This window comes from Pinus tabuliformis, chromosome 4_2 (assembly GCF_031772625.1).
Source record: "Pinus tabuliformis cultivar Carrire ecotype Pingquan chromosome 4_2, CPIR1, whole genome shotgun sequence".
NCBI classification, from domain to species: Eukaryota; Viridiplantae; Streptophyta; class Pinopsida; order Pinales; family Pinaceae; genus Pinus; species Pinus tabuliformis.
The window spans coordinates 45,419,974-45,434,707 of NC_142304.1; positions in this window are offsets into that span (position 1 = coordinate 45,419,974).

Here is a 14,734-nt window from a genome sequence, read left to right on the forward strand (position 1 = left end):
CTGATCCTAGGGCGCCCTGGCAAAACCCCAGGGGCTCAGAAAGACCGGAAAACAGGCAAAAAACAGGAAAAGGAAACCGTGAAAAGAAAGAGCTAGGGTTTAGCTCCTACCTAGTCCAGACAGCACCGAAAATCGTTCGCAGAATCTCCCGGAATCAGCTGGTGAAAATCAAGGGGGAAGAGGCACCTCCAGAGCTCCAACAGACCAAATGCAAATGAAATGGTAAATGAGAGGTAAAAACACCTTTTAAGGGCTTTTTACACAGTTTAAAGTGAAATATTAGGGTTATAATCTCATTTTCATGCAAATATTATTCATTTCTAACAAAGTTTGTTGCAGCAATTGAAAATGCAGTACTATATTTGAAAAAAGAGAAAAGCTAGTAATGGTAAAAATCAAAATTTGACCATATAATCGAGCAGTTTTACCGCGGAATTTATGCTCGTTAAAAAATAGAAAAGCGAGATCTGAGAAGTTTTAGCGTCATAGTTCATGCTCGTTAAAAAATAAACATAAGCTTTTGAGCAATGTTTTGGCGCATTCAAGCTCTTTAAAAAATGAACCCAGTACCGGTAAATAACCATTGTGATCGTAAATTTATTAGCCATAAAAGCCTTGGTCGTGTTTGCACCTGCCACCTCCATTTCATTTTGCCAATCGTTCACCTCCATATGATTGTTTACCCATTTTGAGGAACAGCTGCGAAGAGTGATTTCACTTAGCCATCCTTGTGACACTGCCATGATTGGAAAATTCCAACCTGTACCTGGAATCTGCTGCTATCCCTGTTTATCACTCGTTCCTCAAAAGACGAGTCTTCTTTGAGCTCTTTTCTCCTGACTCGTAAAATATGAAAAGTTTGCCGAGTTTTGGCCTTCCAGCTCGTTAAAGTGACCGGAAGAGCTATCCCTCCTCTAGATTTTAATCTTTTTGGACCTGAGGGATTATTACACAAAAAGGTCGAGCGCTTGTTTTATTCGGCTCGTTAAAGTAATCGAAAACTCATCTCTTCTGTATTGTTTTATACTTTTTCGGACTTAAGGGATTAGATGACGAAAAAGGAATTTTGGAGTTAACTTTCTGTACCTTTTCAGACTCTCTAAAATTGAAAAGGACCGAGTTTTCCTTGTCGTTAGACTCGTTAAAATGATTAAATAGCGACAAACTTGTCTTTAGACGAGAACGAGTTTCCTTATCGCTAGGCTCGTTAAAACATAGCGATGGGCTTGCCCGAAGGGCAGGTTATAGAATAAGCATATGTTATCCTCCTCAAGCTTGACAAAAATAAAGAGGTACTGGTCAGAAATGACTGGGGAAAAATTGGGAGAACCTCAAAGCTTTAATGGTAGCAAGTCGCTCTTGAACATGACACTTTGTCCTCCGTATCACATCGGGTTGGGTTGTTTCATTCACCGGTCTCATCACCATGGTCCTCGCCAAACCATCCACATTTGGGGTAATGCTACCGATCCATCACATCAGTGTCGTTATATGTTCAAGAGATGTGTTCAGAAAGAGTCAACCGTGTCCCATCCACTGCCATACATTATCCTTCATCCACCCATGATCGCCACCCTGAATCATATTTCACAGATTGTTTTCGCCTCCACTAAAATCATTAGCTCAGTTCCGTGTCATTGATGTGGGATTCATTAAGGCCCTCCTTTGACAGATCGCTTCTTGTCGACTTCAGCTCATTATCCAAGAAGTTGATCTAGGAACAAACCCCCCAGTACTTTGAAGCTTGCATGCCTCAATGGCAAGTTTCTCACTTCCGGCGACAGGTATACATCAATGACCTTCGACCAGAAGATTTTGCATGGTGTTCGACGCCAAGTCCTTTATTCACACCACGTGAATTGTACTGCAGTACCTTGAGGGTCATTGTCATTATTGGTGATTCCTCTCGCGCTTGTTAACGGTTTACATTATTGACCGGTAATCAAGCGATGTCTTTCCATGTTCGACTTCAGCGCAATTCTCACATGGATCGACTTGTACTTAGAGTGAAGATCGAACGAGTTTGAAGACCCCGGATCTAGTTTCATCCATCCGGGCTGCGATATATATTCAGGATATAAAGACATTTGTTATGTACATCATTGCAACAGATGATCATCCTACTCAAAGGATGATAATTTCAGCAGAGAATTATCTGTCTACCATCAGACGATCGTCTGTTCTATGTACCAAAATGAATTTATAAAGCTGAGCATGGGAATGCCCGCCTCAGCTAGATCATGAAAGCAGAATGAAAAATAATGTATTGTATTGTATTTTATTACAGGGCACCTCTCAGCGATTGAATGAACTTCGGATCCTCCTGATAAAGCATTTCACCCGATAAACGACCTCATACTTTAGGGGGCAACTGTTATAGACATTTTTGTGCCTAACAGCATGAAGCATGAAATGTCAATAATCTGAGGGATCCAAAGTCCCTAAACATGTTGTTCCTACCCCTAGAGGAACAAGGTCAGCAAACCACAACACTGAAAATCAGTTCTCCACCTGAAAACACTCAAAAACAAGCTGTTTCTGGATCATGTCAACTGCTCCACTGAGCATCTGCGCTGAATGTCAACTTCTCCACTCTGTACCTGCACTGAATGTCAAATCTAATGAAGGCTACCTGCGCTGGGCGAGATTGGCCAAGTGGCACAGTCATTCTGCAAGGTGTCAATTGCCCAGGAAGCTTCCAAACTGACACTTGGGTCAAGGAATTCGCCTTGTGATGAGTAAGAGGGTCTTGATCTCCAAGTGGAAGCAAGAATCTCCAAGTGGACTCAAGAACTGAAGTTTAACTAAAGTGGGAGAGGACACTAGTCAGCTTCATGCCAGCCTCAAGCTGACTCATCCTTTCTCCAAATCTCCTATATATGGAGCTCTCTCATGAGGTCTAGGGAGGCTGGAATTTTGTGCAAGTAAGGAAGTGCTGTTGGTTTGTGTATAGAACTATTGGGTGATTGCTTGAAGGAGGTGAAGAGGAGATTTCTTTCTGCTGGGAGGTGTTGCTGGATTGGGCCTATTATGGTTGTAACACTCTCAGAACTTTTCTTCTTCCATTAATAAAGCATTTGAGGTTCTTCTATATGCATGTGTCTCTATGGTGAATTGATGCTTGTATATTTGATTTATTCTAATCCCTGAATCGATTATGGATGTATGCTTCTTGTAGTTTCCTTTTATTGTGCTTTTACAGGATCTTTGTGTAGCTGGGCCGGTGAAAGAGGAAGGAGCTAGGAGCAAGCAGCAAAGAGAGAAGATTGGATCAACCATTAGCGGAAGATAACGGTTAGTGGATCCCTTTTCTCTTCTCTCTCTCATCTCATAAAGAAGTAATCTTGAATAGCTTTGCTTTGATTGTTGCTGAGGTACTATCACCCTTAGAGTGGGATAGGGTCATTCCGTATTGGATACTTTTCCCAACAACAATGTGAGAGATGTTCTGGAGTTGAACATGGAAAGACATCGCCTGATTACCAACCAGTGATGTAAGCTGTTAACAAGCACGAGAGGAATCACCGATAATGATGATGACCTTCAAGGTACAATAGTACAATTCACGTGGTGTGAAAAAAGTATTTGGCATTGAACACCACGCAAAATCTTTCGGTCGAAGGCCATTGATGTAAACCTATCGCCGGAAGTGAGAAACTTGCCATTGAGGCATGCAAGCTTCAAAGTACTGAAAGGGTTGTTCCTAGATCGACTTCCTGGATAATGACTTGATGTCGACAAGAAGTGATCCATCGTAGGAGGGCCTTAATGAATCCCACATCTACGACACAGAACAAAGCAAATGATTTTAATGTAGGTGAAAACGATCTGATGATATAAGGTTCAGGGTGGCGGTAATGAAAGAATGGAGCGTAAATGTATTGCAGTGGATGAGACATAGGTGAATTCTCTGAGTGACTTCTCTTGAACATATCGGTGACACTGAGATGATGGATTGGTATCATTAACCCCAAATGTGGATGGTGTGATGGACCAATGGTGATATGACCAGTGAACGGAACAACCCAACCCGACTCGGATGCGGGGTGAAAGTGTCATGTTCAAGAGCGACTTGCTACCAATAAAGTTTCTTCAAGTTTTCTTCCCAATTTTTCCCCAGTCATTGCTGACCAGTACCTCTTTATTTTTGTCAAGCTTGAGGAGGATAACATATGCTTGTTCTATAATTTTCCCTTCGGACAAACCCATCGCTATGTTTTAACGAGCCTAGCGATAGTGAAACTCATTCTTGTTTGTATGGACAAGTTTGTCGCTATTAGGTTTTAACGAGTTTAACGACAAAGATAACTCGGTCCTTTTCAATTTTAGAGAGTCTGAAAGTGACGTAAAGAAAACTCCAACAATCCTTTTTCTTCATATAATCCCTTAAGTCTAAAAAAGTATAAAATAATATGAAAGGGATGAATTTTCAATAATTTTAATGAGCCGAACAAAACAAGCGCTCGATCTTTTTGTGTAATAATTCCTCAGGTCCAAAAAGATTAAAATATAAAGGAGGGATAGCACTTTCAGTCACTTTAACGATCTGGAGAGGCCAATTACTTGGAAATCTTTTCATATTTTACGAGTTAGATGAAAAGAGCTTAAAGGATCCTCATTTTTTTAGGAACGAGTGATAAATTCGGGTAACAGCTGATTCCAGGTAAGGTTTGGAATTTTCGAATCATGGCAGTGTCACAAGGATGGCTAACAGGATCACTCTACGCAGCTATTCCTCAAAAAGGGTAAACAATCAAATGGAGGTGAATGATCGGCCAATACAAAGTGGAGGTGATGATGAGAACATGACCAAGGCTTCAAAGGCTGGTGATAATACATTCACGATGGTTATTTACCAAGAATTGGTTTATTTTTTAGTAAATGAGATTAAACTCTAGGGGAAACATTTTCTCATTGCTTATGTTTAATTTTTAACGAGCTTGAACTCCACATAAAAACTGCTCGTGGCGGGTTTATTTTTTAACGAGCTTGAACCCTCCAGTAACACTGCTTGTGATAAGTTTGCATGCCCCCAGCATAATAACACAAATCAAGGTGCATGCCCCCCAAGCTTCATTGCATTCAACTCGGTGGTTGGAATGAAGGTTTACCTTTGAGATTTGGAAAGGGATTTGTTTCATTTTTTAATGAGGTTGAAACAGTAAAAGAACTATCCTCATGACTCCTTGTTTAGTTTTTTAACAAGGTCGACAAGAGATAAGAACCATCCTCAGAATCCACCGTATTTACAGTATTTGATAGAAAATCAAAAAATAAAGGATGATTAAGGTCATTGGAATAATCTTCGTTGTAATTCAGGAGATGGGAACGATGGTGGTAATCTTCCCATGGTGCCTCTCCTAACATCATTGACTAAATGACTCCTTTGCCTGTAGAATGTACATGCGACCAAGGATCTTAAGAGGTACCATATTTCTTAGACCTATCTATCCAAACACTCGATGAGCATTGATTTGGGTTTTCCCCCCAGGCCAAGAAAATTGATTGCTACAATATTTCTAAAATGGCGATGATCCATGATGACAAAATGTTTAGGAATCTTCTGAATCCATTAGATATAGAAGATTTCATATTGCAGGTTTCTACTGTGGCCACTTCCGCCAGATTACTCGGAGGTGGTAGGGAAAAAGTACCCATTAAGGCAGGGTCTTTTAGGAGACCTACTCCGATATTTTGAAGTGAATGATTGCTTCCGTGGATCATTGGAATGCTTCCTGTAACTTGTGAACTGTTGGGGAGAAATGTTTGTTGGTCGACGATTGTAATTCCTCCATGAAAGGGAAATGCAATCTTCCTAAAGTAGGTCGACACAACTGCGGCCATGGCATATATCCAGGGCCTTCCCAGTAGGATGTTGTAATCGAGGTTTCCGTCCATTACTTCAACATCAATTTCTACTATTTTGCCCCCTAGTTCAACTTGCAAGTTACTTAAAATCCTGTATGGAGTGTATGATCGTCCATCAAATGCTTTTAACATTGTTGACGATCGCGACAAGGGTGGTGAGCCTAAATTTTTCCAGCAACTCATTGACATAATACATGTAGATGCCCCCTCATCAATAATTGTTCGATGAACAGTTTTGCTGAGGGCTTTCACTTGAATAAGGAAAGCTAGTTGAGCTGGTAACTGAGGGTCATATCCTTTGTGATTAAAGGATACAAGATTCGAATCTGTTGGGTCAATCCCACCTATTACTGATAATAGATCCTGCTTTTGGGAGAGGCAATTTTGTGGTACCTCAAGTGTCGACATAGCGGATGGCGATTGGGCCAGGTCCTCTACTATATTATAATTCTGTGCTACTTTGGCGCAAGGATTAAATGTCAATTTGTGTACTACTCCCTTTGGCAGCTTTATCATTGGTTCAGGAATGATGGGTGGCACAACTTCGGTCAATGTCGTTGTCAAACTACTATGTTGTTCATTAGCCTTGTTATTCGATAGCTGTGGATTCCCGTAATCTTTATTCCTTGTCAAAGCATCATTTTTCTTCTTTGAGATAGACAACATAAGCACTTGGGATCGGGAAGCATTTTGATTAGAAACCAGTTTGGTTCCCGGGTTTGGAAATGGATCAGTCAATACTTCTGAGGTTTTTGAACTCTTAAAGAGTTTCTTAACTTCAGCTTTATGTGGACAATCTCTCGTCCGATGATCCTCATCCCATATCTGACACCCCGCAGGGGGTTTCCTTTTCCCAGAACGGTTTGCAGAAGGTTTTTCAGGAGATGACTCATCCTGTTTCTTTCTTCTCCATATCTTTTTCGTCTTGCCCTCTGGTTGCTTCAGTTGTTTGCCCTTGTCGGTTGACATGGCGTTTACCTCTGAGGCGAGAAGATCTTCATTTGCATTTTGATCAGAAATCTTACGGGCTTTCTTAGATGTAGCCTTTAATGATTTCGTGTTTGTCGTACCTATCACGCCATCGCTGGCATGAGAGTCATTGTTCGATTTAGGAGGTGGAGGGATGGAAAATTCCGGTTCGGTAGCGTCAGGGATTTTATCGTAGAGCGTGCCAGACTGAGTATAAATCAAGTCTAAATATTGCGCACGAGAAATAACTTGCTCTTCAGTGACGACTCCCCCTTTTGCCACATCTTCTATAATGGAAGGTAATAATGTCTTAATAAACCATTCAGCTAAAATTTGATCAGGAACATACGTTTTTACCATTCTTCAATGACGTCGCCACTCATGAATATGATCAGATATGTGAGTGGCCGTTGTTTGCTTGAAATTGGTAAGAAGTTCTGTTCCCGTTTCGTACCTTATCGGTAACTGAAAATGGGTTAAAAAGGTTGTGGCTAGGGCATTGAAGTTGTTGAACGAAGCTCTTGGTAACTCGATATACCACTTTGCTGCCAGACCAGTTAATGTCCTCTAAAAAAGGCGAAGCCTAATCAAATCATCATTTAGGGTGTTTGATGAACACCACAAATGAAATGTCATCACATGATTCGACGGGTCTTCACCCGGATTTCCATTAAATTTAGGAATATCTGATGGAAATTTATGTGGAATCGCTGGCCACCAAGTGGCATAAGAAATTGGATCATTCGTTAGCCGATTTAGATCTGGTAACTCTAAAGTTGCCACGAAGGGTAACTGTTGATTCAGGTTTGGCGAAGCATACCCAGGATAGGATGGAATGGCCTGAGCAGTTGGTCTTTGCATACCAGCATAATGCATTTGATGCTGGTAACTTTGGTAAGGTTGATGGGCATAACCATTGTAGAATGGTTGATTTTGACCATCTTGAATATACGGTTGCCCACTATTTGCAAAGATTTGTTGCTCAAATTCTTGGTATACTTGTTGGAATTGCGGTTGTTGGTATTGCACCACCCATGGTTGTGAGGCCATGTGCTGTTGTCCAATACTGACCGTTTGACCAAGATGAGTGGTAATTGTACGCGTTTAGGCCTCTGTCATTCCACTAGTTGGCAATTGCGGTTGAGCCGCAGGGACAAGAGGTTGTTGCATTACAACCTGAGAAACCTGAGGTTGGCATACAATAGGCAACGCTTGTACTTGCGACACTGTCAAAATAGCCGACGTAGTTGGTATATTTGACATAGGTAAACATTGTTGCATCGAATATACAACTCTTGGTTGTTGAGGCAGTATTGGCACCCAACCGCTAGATGTAATTCCAGCATAACCTGAATTTTGTTGTGAACCCTCGTATGGTTGTCCTCCCGGAGGAGACAATGAAAGGGTATGTTGGCATTATGGCTAAAGTGTTGTCCTTGATGGCAACCCATTCAGGTGATAGATCACAGTACTTCAAGTCAGCAGCAGAGATTGATGATCAGCTATCAAATATTGAAGAAAATAAGGGGTACGCAGGTACACCTTGCATAAGGTGCGTACACGCAGGTCAGTGTTACATAAAGTGCGTACATACCCGCAGTTATCCCGTTCAGGAGGTGCGTACCCCCAGTGCACACATTTCAAGGCAAAGAAATTCACATGTGGGGTTTTCTTATGTTTTACTCTTGGTATTTAGCCAACGGTATTGTGTTATTATGGTGTCGGCTCGTGGTATTGATCCATGTTTTAAGGAAGAGCTTTCCTATATAAAGCAAAGGAGATCATTTGGCTTGAGCATGTCTTTGGTTGAGTATCTTATGAGGACTAGATTTGGTCTAGATCTAAAGAAGGCGAATCTACTGATGGACCGAGATCTCTTCGGCGCATGTTCAGCTCTGTAGATCTGACTGTCTGGGTTATTTCTGAAGTTTTGAAATCATCTATGCCCGAAGGTACGCAGGTACAGTAAGAGAAAAGTGTGTACATACGCAGGAACGAAGCGTTTCAGGTGCGCCGGTACGCAGGCACAGAAGGGTTTCAGGTGCGCCGGTACGCAGGCATAGAAGGGTTTCAGGTGCGCCGGTACGCAGGTACAGAAGGGTTTCAGGTGCGCCGATACGCAGACACAGAAGGGTTTCAGGTGCGCCGGTACGCAGGCACAGAAGGGTTGCAGGTGCGCCGGTACGCAGGCACAGAAGGGTTGCAGGTGCGGAGGTCCGCAGGCAGTTCAATGGACTCAGAGCGAGGTACGCAGGCTAGCAGTTGAGCAGGGTGCGTACATAAGTAGGCTAGCAGTTGAGCAGGGTGCGTACTGTAAGCAGGCAAGCAGTTGAGCAGGGTGAGTACTGTAAGCAGGCCAGCAGTTGAGCAGGGTGCTTACGTAAGCAGGTGAGCAGTTGAGCAGGGTGCTTACTTCTCTTAAAATCTTTTTTTATCATTGTTGTGCTCTGGGTTTGGTCCTATTATTGTTGATCTAATTACTACAGTTGATTGGGTGATTCTCTTATACTTGATGATCATTTGATGCTTATGGATCCATTTTGAAAATTTATGAAAAGTGGTCCTTGTAAGAAAAGAAGTAGGGGGTTGTAGCTCCCTTCCAGGAGAGACTGGAAAACGAGAGAGAGTTGTAGCTCTCTGCAGGTTACAGCCTGCGTACTGGTAAAGGACTGCACCAGTACAAAACCATTGTAAAAGGAGTTTCTAATTTGAAAGAAGATAGAGACATATTGCAGCAGGTGGTTTTCACCCACATTGGGTTTCCACCTTACATCTTGTGTTCTTTGGTGTGACTATCTGTTTTCTTTGTTCATGCTCATTATTTTATGGTACTGACATGCAAAACTAATTCAAAGAACAAATAAGGAACATTTATTAAAAGAATTAGATAATACTGATTCATCCCCCCTCTCAGTATTATTTCCAACAATTGGTATCAGAGCAGGTCCTTCAGAGAAGCTTGATCGCTTGAAGGTAGATCGTTCATCATGAGCAACTACGAGAGAGAAGCATCAATCAGGCCACCAGTTTTTGATGGGACAAACTTCAATTATTGGAAGGTAATAGTTACTGCCTATCTTCAATCTCTTGGTACAGAAGTTTGGGACATCGTAGAGACAGGCTACGCTTTTCCTTCAGCTACTCCTACAGATGCAGCCGAGAAAAAGAAGTATGAAACAAATGCGAAAGCAGTCAGTACTCTATTAGGATGTATATCTCAATCAGAATTCATGAAGGTAATGCACTATAAATCCGAAAAAGAGATATGGGACAAAATTGTCACGAGCTATGAAGGAGATGAACAGGTAAAGCGTGCTAAACTTCAAACTCTCAGAATTCAGTACGAGACTCTCAAAATGTATAATGATGAAAGTGTGGCTAACTATTTTCTTCGGGTAGATGAGGTTGTTAATTGTATGAAAAATTTGGGTGAAGAAATAAAAGAGGCTATTGTGGTTGAAAAGGTTCTAAGATCATTGTCCCCCAAGTTTGAATCTAAAGTATCTGCAATAGAAGAAAAGGAAAATCTACGAATTCTTACTATGTCTCAGTTACATGGAATTCTAACTGCTTATGAAATGAGAAAGGGAGGTCCATCAGAGAGAAGAGAAGCTGCTTTCAAGGCATCAGGCAAAGGAGATTATTATGAAGCAAGCCACGTCCCAGAAGAAGAGGAAGAAGAATCAAATTTTGTCAGAAATCTTCAAAGGGGTTCTGGAAGGTTCAGAGGTAAGTTACCTTTTAAATGCTTTGCTTGTGGAAGAGTAGGTCATTATGCTGCAAAATGTCCTTATAAGGATAAAGGAAAGGAACTTGCTAGATGGAACAAGAAACAGAATGCAAATAAGAAAAGCTACTACACTCATGAAGATAGTGATGGTCTATCAAACAGTGATGAAGATGAACAAGGTAATGAATATAAGTGGTTAATGGCATTTGAAGATGATGATTATATGGATGCTATAGATGTGGATAACCTTTATGATGAAATTACTAGACTCAAGAGATGTATAGAAGAAAAGAACATGATCATTGATACTCTACAATTTCAAATTGATGAAAAGGAAAAACATCTTGAAAAATTAGAAGGTGAAATTGTTGGTCTTAGAAAAGAGATTGAGAAAAAAAAAGCTATTAATCTCAAGTTTGTTAAAGGATCTGAAACTTTGGATGAGATTATCAATGTGCAGCGGTCTCCACTAAACAAGACAGGTCTGGGCTATAATGGAGAAACTTCTCAAGCATCCACCTCAAAAAGTTATCTTGATGCAACAAGAAGAAATGAGCAAAAGCACAATGAAGATCATCAGGTAAAGCAGGGACGAATTACAAACAGAAACTATCAGGGGCAATCCATCTTAAGGGTGAACAAAAGCTACAACCAGCCACAGGTAAAATCTTCTCAATTTGGTTCAAGAATAGATGACAATAGAAATTACAATCAATTGGCTGGTAGATTCGATAACCGCAGAAGTTTCTTCAATGGACAATGCTTTTCTTGCCATAACTTTGGTCACAAAGCAGCTCAATGTGTTGCATATAAAACAATCATGACTAGGGAAGCTCAAAAACAAAGAAGTGTGATCGGGATTACAAAAGGGACCTATAACAACTTTTCGGTTCTTGAAAATGAAGTTGAATGTTCTATTTGCAATAACTTTGGTCATGAAGACTCTGAATGCAGGAGCAGGTTTCAGCAGAAAAAGGAAAAAGCCTCAAGCACCAAAACATGGAGAATAAAGGAACCACAAACAGAAAGATGTGGGATAGCATTTTATGCAGAGGGACAAGAAAATCTATGGTACATTGACAGTGGATGTTCGAAGCATATGACAGGTGATAAAGAAAAACTTGAGTCATTTTCTGCTCTAGAAAAAGGAAAGAAAGTCTCTTTTGGAAATGATACTCCTGCAACTATAAAAGGAAAAGTCATTGCTCAATTAAAAGAAAAGGTCAAGGCTGGAAATGTTTTGTATGTTGATGGATTGAAGCATAATCTTCTAAGTGTTAGCCAGATGTGTGATCAAAGAACCGAGGTCATATTCAGATCAAATGGATGTCTTGTTCGTGATCTTGATACAGGTAAAACAGTGATCAAAGGCAAAAGAACTCCAAATAATTTGTACATATTTGAAGAAGGACAACAACAATGCTATCTGAGCAAGGATGATGAGCACTGGTTATGGCATCGGAGGTTGGGACATCTAAGCTTTTCACAAATAAGGAAAGCATGCAAATATCAGGCAGTTCGCGATCTTCCAGATATCAAAATTCCTGACAACACCATATGCAAATCATGTCAGTTTGGAAAAAAAACCAGAACTAACTTTCCAGAGAAAGAAGGTTCAGCTAGCATACCTCTTGAGCTAGTACATACAGATACATGCGGTCCTTTCAGGAAAAGAACACCTCGAGGAGAAGAATACTTGATATTATTCATTGACGATTTCTCCAAGTTTGTCTGGTTAGGACTTATGAAGCACAAAGATGAAGCATTCGAAAAATTCAAATCCTTCAAAGCCTTGGTTGAAAATGAATCAGGTCACAAAATTAAGTGCCTCAGATCCGACAGAGGTGGGGAATTTACTTCAAATGAATTCTTCGATTTCTGTGAAGAACATGGGATAAGAAGAGAATTCTCTACAGCAAGAACCCCTCAGCAAAATGGAGTTGTGGAAAGAATGAACAGAACAGTCCAACAAATGGCTCGTGCTATGCTTGATGAGTCAGGAACTCCCGCAACTTTCTGGGGTGAAGCTGCACATGCTGCGGTTTTTATTCTTAACAAAACAAATGTCTGGGTGAACAGCACTCAAACTCCTCATGAGCTCTGGAGTGGTAGGACTCCTTCGGTAAAGCACTTCAAAATCTTTGGGAGCAAATGCTATATCAAGAATACTGATGAGCAGCTTGGCAAACTTGAACCTAGAGCAGATGAAGGCATTCTTCTTGGTTACTCTCCACATAGCAAAGCATACAAATGCTACAATAAAAGACTTGGCAGAATTGTTGATAGCATTGATGTAGTGGTTGATGATAAGGGATACATTCCTAGGCAAGTACATCATGAAGAAGAAGATGAAGGCTAACCCCAACGACAGAATGATGAAGAAGAAGAACCTCAAGAAGAACCAGAGGAGCAAACAAGAATAGAAGAAAATACTCCATCCAGATATGTTCAGAAGAATCATCCAGAATCTCAGATAATGGGGCAGAAAGAAGCAGGTGTACAAACAAGAAGAACAGTTGCAGAAGCTTCAAGCTATTTGGCATTACTCTCCTCTACTGAACCACAAAATGTGAAAGAGGCATGCAAAGATGAATGTTGGGTGAAAGCAATGGATGAAGAACTTGAGCAGATCGAGAAGAACAACACTTGGGAGCTGGTTCCTAGACCAAAAGATAAGAATGTTATCGGGACAAAATGGGTCTTCAAAAACAAATTGAATGAAAATGGAGAAGTAATTAGAAACAAAGCCAGACTTGTTTGTAAAGGGTATGCGCAGCAAGAAGGAATAGACTTTGAAGAAACATTTGCTCCTGTTGCAAGACATGAGGCCATCCGAATGTTCCTTGCTCTCTCAAGTTTTCAAAACTTCAAAGTATTTCAAATGGACGTGAAATTAGCCTTTCTGAATGGAGACTTGGAAGAAGAAGTGTACATTGAACAGCCAGATGGGTTCATTCTTGGAAATGATCCAAATCTTGTATGCAGATTGAAAAAGGCTCTCTATGGTCTCAAACAAGCTCCAAGGGCTTGGTACTACCGTTTGGACAAATATCTTCATCAACAAGGCTTTTCAAAAGGATCGGCAGATAGCAATCTTTATATAAAAGTTGAAAATGACAAATTGCTAATACTTGTTGTGTATGTAGATGACATTATTTTTGGGAGCAATGAAGAAGCTATGAGTCAAAACTTTGCCTTGGTCATGCAGAAAGAATTTGAAATGTCCTTGCTAGGAGAACTGACATATTTCCTTGGTTTGCAAATCCAACAAAAAGAAGGAGGAATCTTTTTATCTCAAACCAAGTATCTCAAACAGATTTTGAAGAAATATGGTATGGAAGATGCAAAACCAGTATGTACACCCATGGTCACAGGATGTAGCCTCAGTGCAAATGATGAATCTGTAGTAGTACATCAACCAACCTACAGATCTATGATTGGAAGTTTACTTTATTTGACAGGTACCCGCCCAGACATCATGCATGCAGTTGGAATAGTTGGAAGATTTCAGGCAAATCCGAAGGAGACTCATCTTCAGGCAGTGAAGAGAATTTTCAAATATCTTCAAGGGAGTCAAAATTATGGCTTATGGTATCCTAGAGATACAGATCTTACACTTCATGCTTATACAGATGCAGATTGGGCCGGAAGCGTGGATGACAGGAAAAGCACAAGTGGTGGTGCGTTCTTTATGGGTTCCAGACTGGTATCTTGGTTTAGCAAGAAACAGAGTTCGATTGCCTTGTCTACAGCTGAAGCGGAATATGTTGCTGCTGCATCTTGTTGCACCCAACTCCTTTGGATGATGCAGACTTTGCAGGATTTTCAAATCACTTGTACACCACCAATCCCCATCTTATGTGATAACACAAGTGCAATCAGCATCTCAAAGAATCCTGTTATGCATTCAAAAACCAAGCACATACCAATCAAGTATCATTGTCTCCGGGAACAAGTGCTTGAACAGAAGGTCAAGTTGGAGTATGTTCCTTCTAAGGAACAAGTTGCTGATATTCTCACCAAACCATTGCCGAGGGACACTTTTGAATACCTCAGGCAAAAGCTGGGGGTTGTCGATGCATCATCTTATTGCTGAACCTCTTCTGATTGATGGTACAGGTTCAGGGGGAGCATATAATGCATTGTTGGCATTATGGATGATGTGCA